Source organism: Protopterus annectens, chromosome 5.part0, assembly GCF_019279795.1.
Source record: "Protopterus annectens isolate FY-2018-M chromosome 5.part0, PAN1.0, whole genome shotgun sequence".
Lineage (NCBI taxonomy): Eukaryota > Metazoa > Chordata > Ceratodontiformes > Protopteridae > Protopterus > Protopterus annectens.
The window spans coordinates 759,035,741-759,051,932 of record NC_056735.1 but is presented as its reverse complement, the minus strand read 5'-3'; the positions used below and the strand labels follow the sequence as shown (position 1 = coordinate 759,051,932).

At 39.3% G+C, this 16,192-nt stretch overlaps 1 protein-coding gene across 2 annotated transcripts in view; it reads left to right on the top strand.

Annotated features, from left to right (window-relative positions):
• CWF19L2 (CWF19 like cell cycle control factor 2) overlaps window positions 1–16,192 on the top strand; it is a 1,774,451-nt gene that overhangs the window by 460,221 nt on the left and 1,298,038 nt on the right. The window lies entirely within an intron of this gene.

The window sequence follows — 16,192 nt, the reverse complement described above, 5'->3', positions numbered from 1 at the left end:
GAGAAGCTGTCTGTGCCTTTGGAGATGAGCATGATGTTCATTGTCCGTACTCATACAAGGGTATGAATCCAAGTGAGGCTCTTTTGCAGCCACTGTCCCATGCTTTTTAGGTAACTGAGGCCTCTAGCAACAGCCACTTACCATATTTTTGCAGATCTAGGCATGTCCCACCATGTTTGGACCAGTTGTCATCCATAGTATGAAAACATTGGCCACATGGGCCTGATGGACATCATCTTTATGGAACCAGACATCCAGGCCCTTACCTCTGAAAAACCTAATAATGTTCTTAATGAAAATCCTACACTGGATCCAAAAGTAATGTCTGTGGATTCAGAAAAGGAGTCAAATTATTCCAGTATTCTTCCCAGTGATAGACAGGTTATGCACAACCAAATTTAAAGCTACTCTTCCCTTGACCACACAAAGGAAAAGCCTGGAGAGGCATGTGATGTGGATTTGAGGGCAAAATTATTAGGCTTCACCTATACCATCCATCAGGTGGCTAAACACTCCAATAAAGTTGGATTATGATACTGCAGGTTCAGCTTCCAAGGTGGCAACTTCAGGGTCTGTGATTAGGCAACATGCCTGGGGTAGGGCTTCATCCCCTTCCAGAAGATGTCAAAGTGCAACTCCTTAATGAACTCCTTGACAAGGATCTGCTGTTTGGGAACCCCTCTGATGAAGTACTCAAAAACAAAATGAAGGAAAGGGGAAAGACTATGCAGTCAGTGAAACAGCTTTTTTTTCCCACTCAGGCATACCTAGATATGAAAGGAACTTCCCCCTTTGTCAAATAAATTGCAGGCAAGGATAAGGTAACAGGTGATGGGGAACAGGGCCATAATATAAAAAAGATGTCAGTAAGACTAAGCCAAGACCCCTTCAGTTCTTTACCTCCTTGGGATCAACTGTGTGGATTTTTTCCCTCTGCCAAATCCCTATCCGCAACTCATCTTACCCACTCCAAGGATGGCAGGAAAGAATAACCTAAGGTATGAAAAAAGGGAAACTGTAACAAAAAAGTATGAGTTGTTAATTAGTAGTCACTCTTACAAAATTTAGCTCTTTGGGCACTCCAAGATGGCTGTACATTGAGTAACAGCTTAATTCTAGCTCTCCCAGTGTGAAAACAGAAATTCAACAGAGAAGGCCAGTAGACTTGTTTTTATGGGTAAATTTCAGTAACTGGCTAGTAAGTATACTGCCTGGATGCCAGGGGAAAAAAGAAATACAGAAGACCTGGAAAAAAATCAGTTACAAAAAGTGAGGAAGAAACACTGACAAGGGAAAGTTCTGCAGCTGTTCAGAAAAAAGCAATGCAACCTTCAGACATTAATTCCAGTAACCTACAGGAAGATATAAGGCAATTGTACACAGACTTGGTTAACACTGATGGAGTATCAACACAAACAGCAAAAGCCTGGAAAAAGTGGAAGAAGCTTTAAAAAAATATTCAGATGGTGTGATAAAACTGCAAAAATTAGAGGTTGAAATGAAGAAAAGGCTGGCTGAATATGAGACTGCTCAGGATGAGATGTTTAAAAAAATAATAGAATTAGAGGACAGAACGTGTAGGGAAAACCTGAGATTTTCAGCTATACCAGAGAAGCTGGAAGGAACAGACTGCATTAATTTTATGAAAGCACAAATAAGCAACTGGACTGGTATTCCACAGCAGGAGTTGTTAGTTGAAATGGCAAATCATGTGTATGCTCCAAACCTGGCTATGAGAAGGCAACCTAGACCTTTATTACTAATGATGCAATCCTGCCAGCAGAAAGAGTTGATTTTGAACTGTGGTAGAAGGGCAAAGTACTAAAAGAAGGAGACAGCAGAGAGTTTGTGGAAAATGATTACTCAATGTACACCAGGCAGAAGAGAAGCAAATTTATTCCACTATTCAGGGAATGTCAAGACACAGGTGTGAGATTCAAACTACAGTACCCAGCTGTCTTCAAAGTATTCTTCCTGAGAGGGACAGAATCATTTATTGAGGAAATATATTCTAAGGTGGATATACAAAAGTTTGTCCAGCAAAAAAGGAGCTGTGAAACAGAATGCGATTCTGCTTCTTTTTCTGGTAATAAAGACCACAGAGAGACTGTACTTGTGAAACTTGGAATGAGGATTGTAAACAGGTGATGCTCTTCTTTTTTTTTCTTTTCTTTCTCCATTCTCTCTCTCTTCTTCAGTTTTAAGAAGTGTAGGCAATGCAGTGGGAAAAAAGCCTGGTAAAAGAGCATAACAAAAGAAAACAAATAATGTGCTCTTTCTCATTCTTGCACGGAGAAATGACTGGATTAAGGACATTAGATTGATTTAGTAACACATTTTAAGAGTAAACAAGAAAAAGAATATTGAATATTATGAGGCTGTTTTCTAGTAAATATATGTATGTTCAGTAGCAGTTCCGCAGCTGGTCTTCATGGTTCCATGGAAACAATCTGATAAAAAGAAACTGGCTGCCTGCTTCTCATATCTCTATGGAGACAGTCTGATAAAGAGAAACTAGCAACAGTCTGGTGGAGAGTGATTGTCTGAAGAAAAAAACTGAGAAGCGAAATTGCCTAGGAGATTATGTTCTCTGAAAACATTTTGGGTTTTCCCAGCTGGGAGAGCTATAAAGAAAATACAACACCAATTAGCACTTAGTGTAAGCACAGGCAGCACCATGCATCTTAGCATGTTTAACCTTTCATTTAGGTGAACTCAAGTTTGTGAGTGTGGCTGTCAGTTTAGTACTTTTGTTCCTATTAGGAGGGTAAAACTCCCGTATTTGAAGATGTACACAGTTTTCCTTATTAGTATTAAGTTAGTAGGTCTTAGGCTGGTATTGAGGTGTGTTTGTTTTTTTGTTTGAGGGCTTTCAATAAAACAAAAAAGTTTTGTAAGATGTGACATAGGTTCAAATGAATATCACAAGAAACAACTGTGTAAAAATTCAACCTGTTAAACAGTGCATTTATGTAACACAAAAGCTGGAACTAGACATTTAGCAAAAAAGATGTTATACATAAAAGTTGGGAATAACAACTTTTTAATGCAATGATACTTCCTGTAATGTTTTTAAATGTCAATGGTCTCAGAGATAATTACAAAAAAATGAGTAATGAACGATATTAAAAAATGCAGAGTGCAGATAGCTGTATTAAAGGAGACACACTTAAAAAGAACTGATCATGTGAATTTGATAAATGTTTTCATGATGGTTATTCAGCGGAATACCTCGGCAAAGGAAAAGAGGAGTACTTGTATTAATTGCAAGGGGAGCTCCATTAGTGATAAAAGATGATAAAAAAGATAATAATGGCAGATTTGTAGTGCTAAGGGGCTACTGGCGAGGAAGGAATATTACACTGGCTTGTATTTATATTCTACCTAAAACTGCTAAAATTGCTATAATGGAGCTTAAGAAAATTCTGGGAGAAATGCTCAGTTTTCAGCAAGGAATATTACTTATAGGTGAGGACTGGAATGTGATTTGCAACAGTGAAGATGTTTCTGGGGGCCCAGAAGGGAAACTATAACAAAGAAGGGTAGAATTTTGAAGACATTGATGACAATATTTGGCATGGAAGATGTGAATTCAGTAATAGAAGTTTGGAGTGAATTTACATATTATTTCCCAAGATATAAAAAACTGGGCTAGGCTAGACAGAATTTACATTTCACAACATGTGCTTTTAATTGAAGGTCTTGAAATGCACCCAGTAAGTATTTCAGATCATGTGCCAATAACAGCTAAAATAAAAACACAGGGTAATGAAATAAAAAAGAGACACTGGTGCTTTCCCACCTATCTGTTGAAAAGAGAGGAATTTAAGAAATGGGTAGTGGAGATTATTCAGGAGCTATTAGAGACAATAGAATTTTTTTCTGAAGATATCGCTAGGGAGTGGGATAAAATTAACGTGTAGTTTAAAAATGGGATAGAAATAAAATAAATGGAGCTATGATTAAGAAGTAAGAATTATTTAGAGGGACTGACAAATGTTAAACTATTGCGGAATAGGGGAATCTAACAGAACAGAAAGAGGAGCAACAGCAGAATGCTAAACAGAATATAAGAGATGACCTCAGTAATATGCATGAGTTTAGAAAGATTGTTGTTAAGCAACTGTTTTTTAATAGTCATAGTAGAGCACAAAAAACTTTTAGCACAGCGACTCAGGCAACAGAAAGTAGAAAGGGCTGTTGCCAAGCTTAGGGAGCCTATAACAAGGAAGGTAACAAAAGATTGTGTAAAGGTATTAGAAGTATTTTAGAAAATTCTATGAGAGTCTGTATAATGCAGAGAAATATGGAAATCAAGAAAAGATATAAATGGAAATGTTTATGGAAGAATTAAATGTGCCAAGGTTAGAGGTAGATGAGATTCAATTACTAACAGTTAGGAAAGGAGGAGATGAGATAAAAAGTGTGATGTATAACCAAACTACAGGAAAGTTCCCAGGAATAGATGGTATTCGTGTGGAAGTTTGGAAGCTAGTAGGAAAAAACTGATTAAGATCTGGAAGGCTTTGTTTAACAGTATTTTAAGAGGAGAAGTGCCAACATCCTGGAAGAAAGCAGTGGTAGCTATAATAATTAGAGGGTAAAGATCCATTAAAACCAGTTTCATACAGGCCCATTTCAATACTAAACCATGATTCTAAAGTGCTCATGTCTATAATCGCTAAAAGAATGACAAAAGTAATGCCAAGATTGATAGATATGGATCAGTGTAGTTTTGTGGAAGGGAGGCAAACATTTGACAGCATTAATAGAACACTGATGATCCAGAGGGAAGCAGAATGTAAGAAAATACCATTGCTGGTGGTGGTCTTGATGCAGAGAAAGCATTTGACAGAATAAGCTATGACTTTATGAGCAGGGCAATGGAGGCATTTGCATTGCCCGAAAAAATTATAAGGTTGATTAGGAGGATATATGAAGGATCGGAGGCGAAAATTAAAGTGTATAAGGTCCTCTCTGATAATTTCTGCTTGAACAAGGAACCAGGCAGGGGTGTCTTCTTTCCCCTTTCTTATTTGCATTATTTTTAGAACCACTGGCAAAGAAAATAAGGGACACAGAAATTCAAGGATATAATTGATATGGTAGTGAAGAAAAACTGCCTCTCTTTGCAGATATTATTTTATATCTGAAAAAAACAGAATGAGACATTACATTGTTGTGGAACCTTTTGAGATGGTTTCAAATCTTTTCGGGATGCAAAATTAATGAAGCCAAAACAAAGACAACAGTGGTAAATTGTGTATCCACACACAAATTGGTTCAGCAATATCCATATTTATGGGAACATGATAAAATGAAGTATTTAGGAGTATGGATTCAAATGATTCTGGTGTGGCAGCTAAGGTATGTGGGAAAAGACTAAACAAAAGATAATACAAAAAGGAAAAAATGTAAGCTTTGTTTTATGGATAGTAAGATACAAGCAGTCGAAATGTTTTTAGTCCCTGTAGTGTTATACACAGATCAGGCATATTTTTGTCAACTACAGGAGAAGTTGTGGATAACAATTAATAAAGATCTGGGAGGGGAAAATGGCAAGAGTCAAGTGGGATAAGCTGCTTCTTCCAGTAGAACAGGGCAGATTGGGATTACCCAATTTGAAGGGGTATTTCAGAGCTACACAGTTAAGGCGCCTATACATAGCAGAAGCAGAAAAACATAATTCAAAGTTGAAAAGGGTGATGCTGCAACAGTGGAAGCTCAAGAAACAAGGAGAGACTGGGATTTTGAAATTCAGGCTTTTAAGGAAAATAACAATAATCTTACAGAATATTATATCCATAAAGTAGAAGAAAGTATTCTAAGAACTACATCAACACGGGAACGGAGAAAGGAGATTCTGCTGATAGGGATGACTACAGTTAGGGATATAGACAATAGGCAAGAGGGGCTGGAACTTATTGGAGAAAACTGGCAAAGGAGTCAAGGTTTTTGGAGCAAAAAACTAGAGTGGGAAAGGTAATAGAATGGGAAGAGGTCAGAAATTTATTTGAACTGCAGGTTAGAGATTGCCTTCCCTGTCAAGGATTGATATCAGAGTATAGGCAAAGAGAAAGAAATAGGGAAGTCCTAAATGAAAGACCATCACTGGGTAGAGTTTTTAGTAGAATCTCGACAGAAGCTTCCATTAAACAGGGAATATTTAGTAGAGCATATAAAATATTGCATGATAACTATAAGAATCAATCAGAGGAGGTTAGAAAGGATTGGTAAGAGAGATTGGATAAGCAACTCAGAAAGACAAAGAAACAATGGGAGGATATATGTATGTCTCCCAAATATGCAACAAAATCTAGAAGATTTAGGATTTTGCTTGGAAATGTTTACATAGATATTTTTATACCTCAATTAGTCTCCAGAGAAATTTTCCTCGGGTGGACAACAAATGGAGGTGTAATGGGGAAGAAAAAGGTACTTGGGAACAAACTTTGTGGGGGTGTTATCAGTTGGTGAACTTTAAGGATTCCCTGTGGGATGCACTGTCAGAAATGCTGAGTTGGCGGATTTGTGTGATGAGGGAGATGATTTTTCTGAGCTATGATACAGAATCGGAATTGCTTAGACATGGTAAGGCCTTGTGTCTAATTATGGTGGCTGCCAAAAAAGCAATTACTGGAAAATGGAAATCAAAATGTAAACCAACTATATGAGAAGTAGTGAATATAATAACAGAGATAAAACTACTGGATTGAGATCTTTAGAAAAGGGGAGGAGCAAACTACATGGGAAACAAATGGGAGTTGTGGGAACAGTACATACAGGGGAGGAATGAGGTTTAAAGGAAGGCAGGACTTAAATGAGCTGTGTAATGTTTGACTGAAAATTATTGGATAGATTATAAGTGATGTATAGTGTTTGCAATTGGGAGTGTCAGTATGGTTTGTGATGCAAAATGCTTGCAACTAGGATTGTTCTGGTGTGGTTTGTTTTCATTTATATAAATGTATGATTGCTTATGTTGTAAGTGATGGTTTAATAAAGATGTTTCTTGTTTAAAAAAAGGAGACAGGAATTGGATAATGTATGTAATGTTGCTTAGTTTATATGATGCACAGCAATACACAAGAAGTATAATGTTTGTTAATGTTAATTTGGTAATACAGTGTGATTACTTTTGTATAAATGTAAATTTGTTTATAAAAATTAGCTCTACAGAATACCAAAGATGTCATGTCAGGAGACCAGCTGTATCTGCTTTCCAAAATTCCAAGCTCCTGCAGCTAAGAGCAGTAGAAATGGTGCCAAAGCAGGACCAAAATATGGCACTGTATTCAGGATTCTTACCTATTGCCCAGAAAAGAGGGTCTGCACATGCTTATCTTGGATTTAAGGCTGAACACCTTACTTGAAGGCTCCAGAATTCAGAATTCTTACATCACAAGTCCTGTAATTACTCCTCTTCCCCCAAGGTGTGAAGTTTATGCTGGAGATAGCACTCACCTTCACATACCTGTTGATAGGGACTGCAAATGCTTTCTTAGATTCAAGGTGTGTGTGTGGGGACCGCAAATGCTTTCTTAGATTCAAGGTGTGTGTGTGTGTGTGTGTGTGTGTGTGTGTGTGTGTGTGTGTGTGTTCCACTGTCAGTTGTCCTCCTTGCCCTTTAGATTGGCTTCTATACACAGGATATTTACAAACTGCCTGTCTCCAGCAATCAAAAGACCTTCCTTCATCTAGGTGAAGTACTTCTTTTCGCAGTACCTTGAAATTATGAAACGAGTAACAGTGACCATAGTCAGGGAAATCCTGAGGACACTGTGATTCTTGGCCTCCACAATTCTAATGATCTCCTTGGCAAAGATGCTTGGTAGAAAGATCCACGGTTTTTTAAGAAGTAAGTGGAGCAAACACTTTGCAATCCCTAGATATGATCCCTTTGTTACCAGTATTACAAAGAAACTAGAATGGTGGCCCAACTAAATCAGGCTTTTCTTCATACAGGAAGCCTGCAATCAAACACTAACCACAAATGCTTGGGGAACAACTTCAGGAGGCCACAAATTACAAGACATCTGTGATATAGCCAAAAGAAAGAAGCATGTAAATGTAAGAAGAAGATAGCCTTAATTCAGGTACTCAGCACCTGTAGACTGATCTGGAAGAAAACAGTCATAGAAGAGGTAACAGATGGCACTACTATAACATGGTACATGAAGAAGTAAGGATTAATTGTTTTCCCTTGTGCTGGTTAGCCAAGATTGTCTGGAAGACAGCTTTCCAATATACAAGCCACAGAACATTCTTCACAGGGTTAGCACCTTTTAAGCAGGCCAGAGTGGGACATGGGTGTGTGGGCATGAAGCAACCTTCTCGTTTTCCTGTCCAACTTATCCAACATCGTTTGGGTCCAGTCAGTCACACCAAAGCTGTAAGTTACGACAGGAAGAGCAAACTGGTTTATAGTTTGCACTTTGTTTCTAGATGTCATTGCTGTTTTCAGTATTAATTTTAGTCTTTAAAATGTTCCATACGAAGTTCTATTCTTATTTGTTCATGTTTTATCTTTGATCCTTCATCAGTATCCAAATATTTATGCACTCTCTCTTGCTCAATTTCTTGTATATCACATTACTGTCCCAAACTGATGTGTTCTTGGTGCTGCAGCATTCCTACTTTAAAGGTTGCTTTTGCACATTTATCAAGACCAAATGACATTCTTATATCATCTGAAAAAGTTTTGACCACTTGCAGTTGTGCTTTCAGTTCCTCATCCAATGAAGTATACAGTTTTAAATTGTCTATAAAGAGAAGATTGGAAGTCTTTATAATTTGTTGTTTTCTGGGAGCCAAATTATAGCCATGACCAAATCTGGTAAGTAGACAGCTTAATGGGTTAAGGGCAAGACAAAAAAGCAGCAGTGACAGAGTCATCCTGGAATATCCCCCTTTGAATTTTTATCCCTGGAATAATAATTTGTCCTTTATCATGGCTTAACTGCAAATTGGTTTGCCACTGTTTTCGTGGTTGCTGTAAAGTAATTGAACAGTGTAGGCTGTATCTTATGCATTTTAAGCACTCTTTTATCCATGAATGTGGAATACTGTCAAATGCTTTTTGGTAGTCTACCCATGCCATACTCAGATTCTTCCCCTTTTTACAGTTCTCCATTATGACTTTATTTAACAACAAATGATCTTTTGTTCCATATGACTTTCTTGTATTACCCTTTTGTTCTACCGCCATGATTGAGTTTTCTTCTAGGTGGCTAAATTCTTGTCAGCACCAGTTCTAGTGTATAGTTTATATGTCGTTGGAAGGAAAGTTGTTGGTTTATAGTCTTTAGGGTAACTTGTACATTCACTCTTAAGTGGAGCGGGAAACATCTGATCAGTTACCATATGAAGATACGTTGGAGTATTCCACAGGAAACTAGTACAAAGGTTCAGTTGGAGTTGCATAATAAAGGGAAGGAATAGGAAACTGGGGCAACTCTGGCACAGTGTTATGGAGTGATAAGCCAGTGTGTTCCCTTATGAAAGAGCAGCGGATGACGCATGTTGAAACTGAAGAGAATATGGCACAGGAAGAACTTTCTGTAGAATACTTGCTGGAAATGGAGAACAAAGAATGTGCCCTCAGTTTAGAAGAAAATTATCTAAGAGAAGAATTGCTTGATTTAATAGAGATGGACAGACATGTTAAAATCAATGAAAGAAATAGACTACAGAAAGTCAGTAAAACCCAAAAAGTTAGAAGTTTGAGAAAACAAATGAACACAGTAATTAGGATTGTTCATAGAGATTCATGTGATGTAACAGAAGTAAATAAGATATATTACTGTGCAGTTAAATTAATAACAGATAGTGTTACCAGAAAAACAGGTCAGTAAGAGAAAGGAAGGGGAAAAATCAAATTTTAAAAGTGAGCACACCTGTGTAGTGTATTGTTTTTTCTGATGAAGTTGCTCAAGTGGAGCGACGAAAACGTAGCTTTGTTTTAATAAACTTTGGATGCGTTAAAGTATCTCCACGTATTCATTTTGGTTTATCGCTAGTGACTGTTTGTACTCTCCATTTGGTTTTGTTAGTAGTTTTATCCTTTTGGTTTGGTTCATTTTAGAAATCAAATGCCATCATGGAAGTATCAAATAGAGAAAACTGTAAAGCAATTAAGAGGTTTCACAGAAGAGTGAACAGATCCAACAAAAATACTCAGAATGATAGACATGATAAAAGTAATGTGCAGTATCAGAACAGATCATGATCTATCGTGCACTATCACAAACAAACTAAAAATATCAGCACATGCAGAAAAACTTATGATATATGTAGATAAATATAAAGGAAAAGTACAATATAAGCAATTTATTGATGACCCAGAAAAGTTTTACAGAGAATTGGAAAAAGAGGCAAAAGGAATTGAAACACCACCAAGAAAAAGAAATAGATACATTTTGAAGAAATATCTGATGACCCTGTGGAACATAACAAAAGATGTTAAATATACAAGTATAAGAAAGAATAAGAAGTTCAAATGTACAGGATATGAATTGGGATGAAGTAACGGCTAGAGAGATTGAAACAAAGTTAAGAAAAGCTCCTAATTGGAAAACCCTAGGCCCAGATGCAGTACCTAACTTCTGGCTGAAAGTATTAACAGCTTTGCATGAAGATTTAGCCATGGGAAAGAACTGTATTTGTATGCACACCCAGAACAGGCACCAACCTGGTTAACTACTGTCATATATGCTGCAAAGCAGTGGTACACACCATGTAGCAGTGAAGGTTTCACAGTTTTTTTTTAATTTCTCCAAGACTTCTGGGTTTCTAATACCATGATGGGAATGGACCCCATTCCTAAGTCAAAGTATGGTTAAAGTTCATGAAGTTAGTATTGTTTCAGTCTTTAATTTTAGCCAGAACTGCTCCTCGTAGCACCCGCAATGTGCCCAGTACTGACTCCTGCAATTCATATGGCATTATGTGTATCGGCAACATATCTGAATACAATTGTAAATTATTTTTTATAAGACCCATTGCTCCTACTATTAACTGTCTGGTTATCCTTCTTCCACATTGCCCTTGTTTGTGTTAGAGATGAGGTTTAGGTCCACATATGGGGTGTTTCTAGTGCTATTTGTTTTGTGTATATACAACAGGAACACAAGGGCTGGATCAGAGGATGCTTTGAAAGCTAGGTATAGATCACCTCTCAGTAACTGTAGATCAAATGTAAGGATAAGGCTTTGAGGCAGTCCATGTAGGGCATGTTGTTTACACCGTGTATTGTTTTTGTGAGGACTCAACAAAAATAAACAAACATACAAACCAAAGAAGCAATTTTTAGATACTTTTGTAGTTCACCTAAAATGTTAAATAGTGCAACGTTTAACGTCAACATGCATTTTCTGTAACAGTAACGGGTATGACATTCTAATGTCTGTCATTCTTTATGAGCTGTAAGCCTCAGTAATTTTCCTGGAAAACAGGTTCAAAACTAAGAAACAGAACCATGTTCATTCTGCAAAAATCAGGCGCATTTCCTATGTAACCTGAGCTGAGCGGCATAAATACAAATCTTTCACTTACCGTTTTCCCACCTAGCCTGTTCAGGACCACGTTAGCATGAAAGTAAATCCTTTCCTCACTTTTTAATTGTTGGAGGTATTGTTTCATTTAAAAAAAGTAAGCAACTAAAGCTACAGGGTATATAAAAAAGGCAACAAACACTTTTCACCAGTTATGGCTAGCAAACCTCTGCCAGCAGACCCCTTACTGAGTATCAGAAATTGAAAAATGGATTTAGTGTCTGACCTGCCATCCAGTTCCATCTGGAGCCATACAGACTTATCACGATCTGATTGGTCTCTTTGCCAATGATGTCCGATGTTTTGCAGTTCAGGATGGAAACTGGAAGCTCTGGAGGAAGGTGTTTCTGGAGTAAAACACAAAAAATAACTGTAAAGTCCATGTTTCTACAAGTACTTCTGTATTACCAGTGGTAGCCCAGACAGGCATATTTCCTCTGTTTATGGTACGTAGAACACAGTTGCTTGGAGATCACTCAGGTACCTTGATTAGAAGGTAAAAAACATTTAAAAAATATTTTTTTACTTTTTTTTCTGGCAACTGTTGTTTTTTTTTTCTTTGCTTTTACACATGTAATCATGGTACTTAGTGACCATCATTCTGAAACTCTAAGTGATGCACAGACATCAATAATAATAGCTTTAAAGGATACCTTGCTGTTAGGTGTTGTAGTCATGATGCAGTTTGTTTTTATATGTCACAGGTGAGACTTCATACATAATGCTACAGGAGTTAGTAAAGTGCAGTGAAGGTGAAAGAGTTTCTAGGGAAAAAAATGGTCACACTTGATGTAAAAGCAGATAACTCCCCCCTGTACTGCAGATTATTTTGCTTTTTCATGCTCAGCACTTGTTCAGAACTTGTAAACAATAAATAATCTACGAATTACTATAGCACTCTACCTTCCTCATTACCTAGAGGATAACAGTTTTTGTACTTATTTTTCTCACTTGCGTAGAGAAAAACAGCTCTTGTACTCACTTATCTAGTGGAAAATATTTTTTTATTCAGGCATGTCCAAGGGTCAGCTCCCATTGTTCTCTCCTGTCTATCTGATGAATCTGGGCATCTTGAGGCAATGTAGAAATTGCCTCATGTACACAGACAACCCCACTCCTCCTACCACCCAGCACTACAACCTGTGAGAGATGCACTTATCTAGCCAAACTGGAGGTAAAGACTGAACTTGACAGTCAAGAAGAGAAGGTAAACATTTGCACCACACCACACTCATCACATAGTCTCACTAAATCTACACCATCAAAATCCACACATAACACAAAAACATTCACGGAAGCTCTCAATAATAATCTGTCTAAGCAACAGAGACCTCCAAAGCAGAAACGCAAGCAGCCTTCATCCCCCAACACAACCCAAATGACACATGGCCCACAGACTCAGTGTGCCACTCAACCACAGCCAATAAGGCAAAACAACGTACCCAACACTAGTCATAGGTGACTCTATAGTCAGGCACACTCACCAGGCTAAACAAGGAGAAGGTTACTGTCAGCTGCCTGTCGGGTGCCAGGATCCACCACATAACCCATGCACTCAGGTCACTCTACAACAAGTACAAATATGACTCTGTCATTGTCCATGTTGGTGTGAATGACCTGAGACAAACCTCACTGGACTACATGAAAAGAGACATGGAAGAGCTCTCCGATCTTGTAGCCCAGGCAGGTATGACCCTAGCCCTTAGTAGCATTCTGCCATCGCCCAGAATGATACGTCAGTACAAGGACAAAATGATTGACTTCAGCTTCTGGTGTCATTCTAAGGGGATCCAGTATCTGTCTGCTTGGGATGACATGGTCGACAGACCACGATGCTTTGCCAGAGATGGCCTGCACCTGTCGCCCCTGGGATTCTGGATACTGGCTAAGCCTCTTGACGCCCCTATAGTACCTTTTTTAGGCAAGGTTCAAATGACAAATTCACCACCGTAACAGGAACAGGCAAGCAAAAACTGAGGGTAATGCTACTCAATGCTAGAAGTCTAATCCTCAAAATGCACTTACCCGAGGCACTCCTTAAAATGGAGAACATCGATATCTGTGCAGTGACTGAGACCTGGTTCAAGGCTCCAGAGAACACCCCTGCACTACCAGGCTATAACTCATACCACACTTTTCGGCCATGTAACCTGGACTGAAACACCAAAGGCGGAGGTGTGTCCATATTCATTAAGGATATCCACACCTCCAGGCTAGTTGCACAGCATAATGCTTCTGAGGTTATCCAAGTGAAACGAATTCTGGGCAAAACTGCAATCGAAATTGTAACTTGCTACAGATCTCCCACCATGCCCCAGGATTCCCAATCCTCTTTTCTTCATGTACTGGAAAATATTAGGGTTCAACCAAACACCCTAATAATGGGTTACTTCAACTACCCCACGATTAACTGGGAAAACTACTCATGTACCAACTCCTTAGCTCAATGCTTTCTGGAATTCATAAACTCCAATGCCCCGGATTAACTTATCCACACCCCCACCAGGGCAACAATATCCTAGACCTAGTCATTACCAACATGAGTGACCGGTGTTCCACACCTGAAGTCAACTCCTCGTTGGTCTGATCTGACCATAAGCTAATCACCCTTGATACATCCACATCCCGTTCCCACACCCCATTAAGGAAACCACGGTAAAAAATTTCTCCAAAGCCAACTTCGTGCTTCTTAAGACAGACGTGGTGAACATGACACTCATGCAGATGGACAATACAGTTACAACTTATGAATCCTACACAAATGCACTCTATAAGCACTTACATGAGTGTATGGATCGTGCTATCCCAAACAGAACAAAGACGCTATCCTCCAAAAAAAAGAAGCCAAATCTGGTGGTCCCCTGCCATAAACAAACTGTACAACAGAAGGAAGAAACTGTTGCAAAAGAGAGTAAAATCCCATGAGTGGAGGAGCTCCCTGGTCAGCCTCAGTAAGAAGCTGAGATCCCTTATAAGATCCTCCAAAGCTAGCTACAAAAACAAAATTGCCGCTAATTCCTAGGACAACCACAAAGCATTATATAGCCATGTCCAGAATCTCGATGGCAACACCCAGATCTGCTCTGACATACAGCACAATGGCACGAAAATTACTGAACCATCTGATATCGCCAACATCCTGGCAGATAGGTTCACTGCTAACTTTACCTGCCCACCCCACCCCCTAAAGGGCTCATATCTATACAGGAAGAATGCGGAGTCCCTGTAATCACAACTACGCAGGTAAAAGCTGCACTCTCTAAAGCCAAAAACACAGCATCCATGGGACCGGACAACATCCCAGGCTGCATTTTACACAAACTTCAGAACGAACTGGCTCCCCACCTAAGCACCATGTTCAGTAATAGCCTCACATCAGGCTTTGTGCCCACTGAATGGCACACAGCAACTGTTATCCCACTCCACAAAGGGGGAGCCACCACTGATCCTGGGAACTATCACCCTTTTAGCCTGACAAGCCTGGTCTGCAAGGCCATGGAACGTATCATCATGGAACTCATAAACAAAGACATTGGTAACCTCCAAACTCTGGATCCCACCCAGTTCGGGTTTGTGACAGGCATATCATGCGTCCTGAACCTGTTCGACTTCTTTGAGGCAGTCACCAAAGCCATAGATGAGAGTAAGGTGGTTCACACAGCCTATCTTGACCTCGCCAAGGCTTTCAACACCATCCCCCATTCTGGAATTATAGCTAAACTCACTAAACTAGGTATAAATCCCTACGTCACAAGATGGGTTCCCAGCTGGCTCACTGACAGAACCCACACTGTAAAAGTTGCAGATTCCAAATATGACCTCAAACCAGTGACAAGTGGAGTACCGCAGGGTTCCGTCCTAGGACCTCTCCCGTTTGGTATCTACTTCTCTGAAGTACAGGCTAACACAGAAGGCCTCTGTCTAACGAAGTTTGCAGATGACTGCAAACTAGGAGCCATAGTCAAATCCCCAAATGATGTGGACATCCCACAGAAGGGCCTCGCTGAGACAGATACCTGGTGTCAGAGCCATGGCCTCAAGCTCGATGCCAAAACGTGCAGTGTCATCCCCTTTGGTAAAAACTTTGTACCCATGAACTGCCACATAGGCAGCAATCTACTTAACACCGAATGTTTGATAAGAGACCATGGGACCCAGGTTGACAGTAGTCTCTCCTTGATAGTCACATCACCACAGTAGTCAGGAAGTCCTTCTACGTGGCACACCTCATCATAAAAGAGTTCTCATCCAGGAAAAAAGAGGTCATTGTCCCCCTCTACTCGGCACTCATTAGACCCATTATAGAGTACAACACCCCTTTTGGAATGTACCTCACAAAACATCTGCAGCAGCTGGAAAGGCCACAGAAGTACCTCACAAAGAGGATTACTGGCCTCAAACAAATGCCCTACACTGACCGTCTCAAAAAACTCCAGCTTTACTCCATAGCATATCGCTTACTCTGAGGTGATCTCTGCCTAACATATAAAGCTATGTCAAACCCAGAGCTGTTGGACATGCTACACCTAAAGAAATCCCAATCCCTCCGAACTGCACGCTCTAGGGACCTAAACCTTGTCACCACAATAAACAGGGCATGCTAGAGGGATAGATTCCTGTCCCAGAAACTTCCCATACTC